The sequence below is a fragment of the Cyanistes caeruleus genome, unplaced genomic scaffold, assembly GCF_971803275.1.
Source record: "Cyanistes caeruleus unplaced genomic scaffold, bCyaCae1.hap1.1 HAP1_SCAFFOLD_138, whole genome shotgun sequence".
NCBI lineage: Eukaryota > Metazoa > Chordata > Aves > Passeriformes > Paridae > Cyanistes > Cyanistes caeruleus.
Window position 1 is genome coordinate 174933 of NW_028255933.1, and position 9038 is coordinate 183970.

Sequence of the window (9038 nt, forward strand, 5' to 3'; positions counted from 1 at the left end):
CTGGAAGAAAAACAAGTAGCACGGTCAGTGCAGTCAGGCACGGAAGGGTGTTCCATGTGCTGCCGGGCTGGGACACTGGCCCAGTGGGACTCTGCTGCCAGAAGGGAGCCTGGCTGGGGGCTGTGGCCCAGGCACTGGAACAGGGCTTGTGTGGCCCACAGCAAGCCCAGGCCAGGCCAGGGATGGCCAGCAGAATCCAGTGCATGGGCTAGCGTGTCCCTGAGCAGGAAGTGCCCAGCCCGGCCCCAGGCTGGCAGCAGGGGCCCCACTCTGCCTGTGGGGAGCACCTGCCTGTTCTGCTGCTGGCATCGGTCTTCATCCCAAGACCATGTCTTCCTCCTTGTCTTTTAGATCAATATCCATCTCTTCAATAGAATCTTTCGTTTCCACCTCCATCTCTTCCTCTGTCTCGTACATATCCACATCCATCTCTTCCTCTCCACTATCCTCTCCGTCCACTTCCATGGCTTCTTCTCTATCAGTCTGTGTATCGACGTCCGTCTCCTCCTCTCCGTCTGTGCCAGCCTGCAGAGGTAGCAAAATTTCCCAGCCTGTCCCACAGAGCTCCAGCCCAGCCAGGCAGCTGCGAGGTGTCCGCCTCCGTGGAATAGCACCATACCTCTTTTGGAACAAATGCAGACATCCTGCAGGGATGGAGAGCAAAATCCAAGCGATGGGGAGCTTTGGGGACTGCTGGGGGAATCAGGGAGCAGGTGGCAACAAGGTGACAGAGGTAGGCTTGGAGCAGGGTGAATGAAGAGCGTGCTGGCACAAGGAGCCAAGGGTTGTGTTGTGGCCGTTGCTGGATGGTGGAAGTTCTAGCTGGAGCGTGCACTGTGACATCACCGCCAGGAGTTGAGGCCCAGGCTGAAGTGGACAACGGAGACCGTAGAATGAATGATGGAATCCCTGGGTGCTTGGGCTTGGAAGGGACCCTAAAGACCATCTTGTTCCAAGCGGAGCAATCTTCGCCCAGAATAGGTTGCTCAGAGCCCCGCTCCCAGCTGGCCTTGGATGTTGCCAAGGATGGAGCATCCCCAGCCTCTGTGCACAGCCTGGGCCAGTGGCCCAGCAGCCGGAGTGGAAAAGAGCAGCTTCATTAGATCCAACTTCAAGCTCACTCCTGGAATTGAAAGGCTTTTCCTCTCTGTGCCCATCTTTCCTAGAGCTGCAGGGAGGCCTCGCCAGCCCCCTTCTCTTTCCAGGCTGAGCATCCCCAGCCCCACACGGACAGCAGTCCGATGCGTGGCAGTCAAGGCTAAAGGGTAGCAAATGGCTACATCAGGAAGTGAGAGATGGAAGCTTTTGGAGATGGAAGCTTTACCTCTAAATGTAGAAAAGAAAGAAAAGTGGAGGGGGAAATGGTGGGACTCTGGCTCTGTTCTAACTGGCGAGGATTTTCTTCTCTTCTTTTCTGTCGTGCTAACCCAAGTTTTGTTGTTTGAAAGGAGGTTTAGCAAAATATCCATCGTCTTCTCCACTGCTGAAACACTGAACAACATCTGGGCAGGCTGAGGATGCAGAGCAAAACCTGCAAATATCTACTGCTGATCGTGATCCTGGGGAATGCAGCTAAAGCCAGCCAAAAGCAATTTCTGGAAAGTCAAGCCTGCTTTACGTTTTCTGGAGTTTGGTTGTGCCAACTTCACCAGTCATTTCTAAAAAAGGAAAAGAAACTCCAAGCAAAACAGAGAAAAACACAAAGAAACCAACCCAAAGAAACCAATCAAACAAACAGATAAAACACCCCCAATCAAACCAAAGGCAATGAGAAGTTAGGACTAGTTGTAAAGATATCACAGCAGGCGAATGGCTGCTTCCTACTTGGATCACCATCCAAAGCCACCTAGAACAACTTCTCCAAAACATATCCAACAGCAGAAATGGAAAAAGTGATCCATGGCAGCTCTGCATTGTGGTGAAGGATGAGCATGCAGTGGTCCAGATGGAGCACTGCCCACCCTCCAGGCTGCTGTTTGCTCTGCTGAAAGACTCTTGCAGGACTGTGGCCCCTCTCCATGCAATGGAAATCATTGCCACAGCTCTCAGTTGAGGCACTGGCATTTCCAGAGCCAGATTCAGGCACAATCCTACTGCCTGCTGAGCATCTGGGAAAGGCGCTGAGCATCTTCAGGCCTAGAAGCACAAAAGAGCTCAGGCTCTCCCCGAACTGGGTTTTCAGGGCAGCTTTCCATATCTCTGCAAGATTTCTTCATCCCTCAACACGTCTGACTTTATGATGTCCAACGATGCATTTGGGTTTCTTCCGTCCTCTTGTGTGCCGGTGAGTAACCTTCCACGTGGATGAAGGAGATTGTGTACAGGACAATTGATTGCGGCATTGCCATTTGGCTTCACTGTCACTCAGTTGAACACGGTCCTTATCTAAGAAGGACTTCCAAGAAATGGGTAGGAGTTTTGGCTGTGAGAGGAGCAGAAAGCACATTTTCTACAGCAAATTGCTAGCTGATGCACTTTCCTCCCTGCCAAAATAGTGATTGCCATTCATCTTCCTGGGAAGAATGTAAAGACCCATTCAGAGATGCCAGGTTCAGCTGGCCTGTGGCTTTGTGTGCCTCATTTCACATGTCCAATTTCAAGGGCCACTAGAAGAGGCTCATGTTTGCCTTGCTACCCACAAGTGCTGTAGGTATTTCCAGGAGAAGAGGGAAAACATCGCTGTCCTGTGGTGTGGTAGAAATGCCACCACAACTGTGATTGTGTGAGCAAAGCCAGCCAGTGCTTTTTGGGGCAGCAGCAGCAGCGGAGAGTGTGGCAGAGCGGTTTTGATACTCTTTTTAGAGTCCTGCAAACATTGTTCCCGAAAGAACCCACAGCTTTGCAAATGTGCCCGAGGAAAATGCAAAGAGAACTGGGGTGTGAAAATCAAAGACTGTTTATCTGTAGAAGAAAAGGAACAAGAATGAACTACACCACATATTTACACTGTAAGAATATTGGTAACAACAACAACAACAACAACAACAACAACAAACTATAGAACCTATTTACCTGAGAACAGCTCTAACAAAACTCTATGAAACGTATTTACAGACAACTTAAACAAACTCTAAAACCTCTATCCTGAACACAACAACTGTAAAACGCATGTACAGCAGGGTGGCATCTGTGTCTGTGATGTCCCTAAGTCCTGGAAGAAAAACAAGTAGCACGGTCAGTGCAGTCAGGCACGGAAGGGTGTTCCATGTGCTGCCGGGCTGGGACACTGGCCCAGTGGGACTCTGCTGCCAGAAGGGAGCCTGGCTGGGGGCTGTGGCCCAGGCACTGGAACAGGGCTTGTGTGGCCCACAGCAAGCCCAGGCCAGGCCAGGGATGGCCAGCAGAATCCAGTGCATGGGCTAGCGTGTCCCTGAGCAGGAAGTGCCCAGCCCGGCCCCAGGCTGGCAGCAGGGGCCCCACTCTGCCTGTGGGGAGCACCTGCCTGTTCTGCTGCTGGCATCGGTCTTCATCCCAAGACCATGTCTTCCTCCTTGTCTTTTAGATCAATATCCATCTCTTCAATAGAATCTTTCGTTTCCACCTCCATCTCTTCCTCTGTCTCGTACATATCCACATCCATCTCTTCCTCTCCACTATCCTCTCCGTCCACTTCCATGGCTTCTTCTCTATCAGTCTGTGTATCGACGTCCGTCTCCTCCTCTCCGTCTGTGCCAGCCTGCAGAGGTAGCAAAATTTCCCAGCCTGTCCCACAGAGCTCCAGCCCAGCCAGGCAGCTGCGAGGTGTCCGCCTCCGTGGAATAGCACCATACCTCTTTTGGAACAAATGCAGACATCCTGCAGGGATGGAGAGCAAAATCCAAGCGATGGGGAGCTTTGGGGACTGCTGGGGGAATCAGGGAGCAGGTGGCAACAAGGTGACAGGGGTAGGCTTGGAGCAGGGTGAATGAAGAGCGTGCTGGCACAAGGAGCCAAGGGTTGTGTTGTGGCCGTTGCTGGATGCTGGAAGTTCTAGCTGGAGCGTGCACTGTGACATCACCGCCAGGAGTTGAGGCCCAGGCTGAAGTGGACAACGGAGACCGTAGAATGAATGATGGAATCCCTGGGTGCTTGGGCTTGGAAGGGACCCTAAAGACCATCTTGTTCCAAGCGGAGCAATCTTCGCCCAGAATAGGTTGCTCAGAGCCCCGCTCCCAGCTGGCCTTGGATGTTGCCAAGGATGGAGCATCCCCAGCCTCTGTGCACAGCCTGGGCCAGTGGCCCAGCAGCCGGAGTGGAAAAGAGCAGCTTCATTAGATCCAACTTCAAGCTCACTCCTGCAGTTGAAAGGCTTTTCCTCTCTGTGCCCATCTTTCCTAGAGCTGCAGGGAGGCCTCGCCAGCCCCCTTCTCTTTCCAGGCTGAGCATCCCCAGCCCCACACGGACAGCAGTCCGATGCGTGGCAGTCAAGGCTAAAGGGTAGCAAATGGCTACATCAGGAAGTGAGAGATGGAAGCTTTTGGAGATGGAAGCTTTACCTCTAAATGTAGAAAAGAAAGAGAAGTGGAGGGGGAAATGGTGGGACTCTGGCTCTGTTCTAACTGGCGAGGATTTTCTTCTCTTCTTTTCTGTCGTGCTAACCCAAGTTTTGTTGTTTGAAAGGAGGTTTAGCAAAATATCCATCGTCTTCTCCACTGCTGAAACACTGAACAACATCTGGGCAGGCTGAGGATGCAGAGCAAAACCTGCAAATATCTACTGCTGATCGTGATCCTGGGGAATGCAGCTAAAGCCAGCCAAAAGCAATTTCTGGAAAGTCAAGCCTGCTTTACGTTTTCTGGAGTTTGGTTGTGCCAACTTCACCAGTCATTTCTAAAAAAGGAAAAGAAACTCCAAGCAAAAGAGAGAAAAACACAAAGAAACCAACCCAAAGAAACCAATCAAACAAACAGATAAAACACCCCCAATCAAACCAAAGGCAATGAGAAGTTAGGACTAGTTGTAAGGATATCACAGCAGGCGAATGGCTGCTTCCTACTTGGATCACCATCCAAAGCCACCTAGAACAACTTCTCCAAAACATATCCAACAGCAGAAATGGAAAAAGTGATCCATGGCAGCTCTGCATTGTGGTGAAGGATGAGCATGCAGTGGTCCAGATGGAGCACTGCCCACCCTCCAGGCTGCTGTTTGCTCTGCTGAAAGACTCTTGCAGGACTGTGGCCCCTCTCCATGCAATGGAAATCATTGCCACAGCTCTCAGTTGAGGCACTGGCATTTCCAGAGCCAGATTCAGGCACAATCCTACTGCCTGCTGAGCATCTGGGAAAGGCGCTGAGCATCTTCAGGCCTAGAAGCACAAAAGAGCTCAGGCTCTCCCCGAACTGGGTTTTCAGGGCAGCTTTCCATATCTCTGCAAGATTTCTTCATCCCTCAACACGTCTGACTTTATGATGTCCAACGATGCATTTGGGTTTCTTCCGTCCTCTTGTGTGCCCGTGAGTAACCTTCCACGTGGATGAAGGAGATTGTGTACAGGACAATTGATTGCGGCATTGCCATTTGGCTTCACTGTCACTCAGTTGAACACGGTCCTTATCTAAGAAGGACTTCCAAGAAATGGGTAGGAGTTTTGGCTGTGAGAGGAGCAGAAAGCACATTTTCTACAGCAAATTGCTAGCTGATGCACTTTCCTCCCTGCCAAAATAGTGATTGCCATTCATCTTCCTGGGAAGAATGTAAAGACCCATTCAGAGATGCCAGGTTCAGCTGGCCTGTGGCTTTGTGTGCCTCATTTCACATGTCCAATTTCAAGGGCCACTAGAAGAGGCTCATGTTTGCCTTGCTACCCACAAGTGCTGTAGGTATTTCCAGGAGAAGAGGGAAAACATCGCTGTCCTGTGGTGTGGTAGAAATGCCACCACAACTGTGATTGTGTGAGCAAAGCCAGCCAGTGCTTTTTGGGGCAGCAGCAGCAGCGGAGAGTGTGGCAGAGCGGTTTTGATACTCTTTTTAGAGTCCTGCAAACATTGTTCCCGAAAGAACCCACAGCTTTGCAAATGTGCCCGAGGAAAATGCAAAGAGAACTGGGGTGTGAAAATCAAAGACTGTTTATCTGTAGAAGAAAAGGAACAAGAATGAACTACACCACATATTTACACTGTAAGAATATTGGTAACAACAACAACAACAAACTATAGAACCTATTTACCTGAGAACAGCTCTAACAAAACTCTATGAAACGTATTTACAGACAACTTAAACAAACTCTAAAACCTCTATCCTGAACACAACAACTGTAAAACGCATGTACAGCAGGGTGGCATCTGTGTCTGTGATGTCCTTAAGTCCTGGAAGAAAAACAAGTAGCACGGTCAGTGCAGTCAGGCACGGAAGGGTGTTCCATGTGCTGCCGGGCTGGGACACTGGCCCAGTGGGACTCTGCTGCCAGAAGGGAGCCTGGCTGGGGGCTGTGGCCCAGGCACTGGAACAGGGCTTGTGTGGCCCACAGCAAGCCCAGGCCAGGCCAGGGATGGCCAGCAGAATCCAGTGCATGGGCTAGCGTGTCCCTGAGCAGGAAGTGCCCAGCCCGGCCCCAGGCTGGCAGCAGGGGCCCCACTCTGCCTGTGGGGAGCACCTGCCTGTTCTGCTGCTGGCATCGGTCTTCATCCCAAGACCATGTCTTCCTCCTTGTCTTTTAGATCAATATCCATCTCTTCAATAGAATCTTTCGTTTCCACCTCCATCTCTTCCTCTGTCTCGTACATATCCACATCCATCTCTTCCTCTCCACTATCCTCTCCGTCCACTTCCATGGCTTCTTCTCTATCAGTCTGTGTATCGACGTCCGTCTCCTCCTCTCCGTCTGTGCCAGCCTGCAGAGGTAGCAAAATTTCCCAGCCTGTCCCACAGAGCTCCAGCCCAGCCGGGCAGCTGCGAGGTGTCCGCCTCCGTGGAATAGCACCATACCTCTTTTGGAACAAATGCAGACATCCTGCAGGGATGGAGAGCAAAATCCAAGCGATGGGGGAGCTTTGGGGACTGCTGGGGGAATCAGGGAGCAGGTGGAAACAAGGTGACAGGGGTAGGCTTGGAGCAGGGTGAATGAAGAGCGTGCTGGCACAAGGAGCCAAGGGTTGTGTTGTGGCCGTTGCTGGATGGTGGAAGTTCTAGCTGGAGCGTGCACTGTGACATCACCGCCAGGAGTTGAGGCCCAGGCTGAAGTGGACAACGGAGACCGTAGAATGAATGATGGAATCCCTGGGTGCTTGGGCTTGGAAGGGACCCTAAAGACCATCTTGTTCCAAGCGGAGCAATCTTCGCCCAGAATAGGTTGCTCAGAGCCCCGCTCCCAGCTGGCCTTGGATGTTGCCAAGGATGGAGCATCCCCAGCCTCTGTGCACAGCCTGGGCCAGTGGCCCAGCAGCCGGAGTGGAAAAGAGCAACTTCATTAGATCCAACTTCAAGCTCACTCCTGCAGTTGAAAGGCTTTTCCTCTCTGTGCCCATCTTTCCTAGAGCTGCAGGGAGGCCTCGCCAGCCCCCTTCTCTTTCCAGGCTGAGCATCCCCAGCCCCACACGGACAGCAGTCCGATGCGTGGCAGTCAAGGCTAAAGGGTAGCAAATGGCTACATCAGGAAGTGAGAGATGGAAGCTTTTGGAGATGGAAGCTTTACCTCTAAATGTAGAAAAGAAAGAGAAGTGGAGGGGGAAATGGTGGGACTCTGGCTCTGTTCTAACTGGCGAGGATTTTCTTCTCTTCTTTTCTGTCGTGCTAACCCAAGTTTTGTTGTTTGAAAGGAGGTTTAGCAAAATATCCATCGTCTTCTCCACTGCTGAAACACTGAACAACATCTGGGCAGGCTGAGGATGCAGAGCAAAACCTGCAAATATCTACTGCTGATCGTGATCCTGGGGAATGCAGCTAAAGCCAGCCAAAAGCAATTTCTGGAAAGTCAAGCCTGCTTTACGTTTTCTGGAGTTTGGTTGTGCCAACTTCACCAGTCATTTCTAAAAAAGGAAAAGAAACTCCAAGCAAAAGAGAGAAAAACACAAAGAAACCAACCCAAAGAAACCAATCAAACAAACAGATAAAACACCCCCAATCAAACCAAAGGCAATGAGAAGTTAGGACTAGTTGTAAGGATATCACAGCAGGCGAATGGCTGCTTCCTACTTGGATCACCATCCAAAGCCACCTAGAACAACTTCTCCAAAACATATCCAACAGCAGAAATGGAAAAAGTGATCCATGGCAGCTCTGCATTGTGGTGAAGGATGAGCATGCAGTGGTCCAGATGGAGCACTGCCCACCCTCCAGGCTGCTGTTTGCTCTGCTGAAAGACTCTTGCAGGACTGTGGCCCCTCTCCATGCAATGGAAATCATTGCCACAGCTCTCAGTTGAGGCACTGGCATTTCCAGAGCCAGATTCAGGCACAATCCTACTGCCTGCTGAGCATCTGGGAAAGGCGCTGAGCATCTTCAGGCCTAGAAGCACAAAAGAGCTCAGGCTCTCCCCGAACTGGGTTTTCAGGGCAGCTTTCCATATCTCTGCAAGATTTCTTCATCCCTCAACACGTCTGACTTTATGATGTCCAACGATGCATTTGGGTTTCTTCCGTCCTCTTGTGTGCCCGTGAGTAACCTTCCACGTGGATGAAGGAGATTGTGTACAGGACAATTGATTGCGGCATTGCCATTTGGCTTCACTGTCACTCAGTTGAACACGGTCCTTATCTAAGAAGGACTTCCAAGAAATGGGTAGGAGTTTTGGCTGTGAGAGGAGCAGAAAGCACATTTTCTACAGCAAATTGCTAGCTGATGCACTTTCCTCCCTGCCAAAATAGTGATTGCCATTCATCTTCCTGGGAAGAATGTAAAGACCCATTCAGAGATGCCAGGTTCAGCTGGCCTGTGGCTTTGTGTGCCTCATTTCACATGTCCAATTTCAAGGGCCACTAGAAGAGGCTCATGTTTGCCTTGCTACCCACAAGTGCTGTAGGTATTTCCAGGAGAAGAGGGAAAACATCGCTGTCCTGTGGTGTGGTAGAAATGCCACCACAACTGTGATTGTGTGAGCAAAGCCAGCCAGTGCTTTTTGG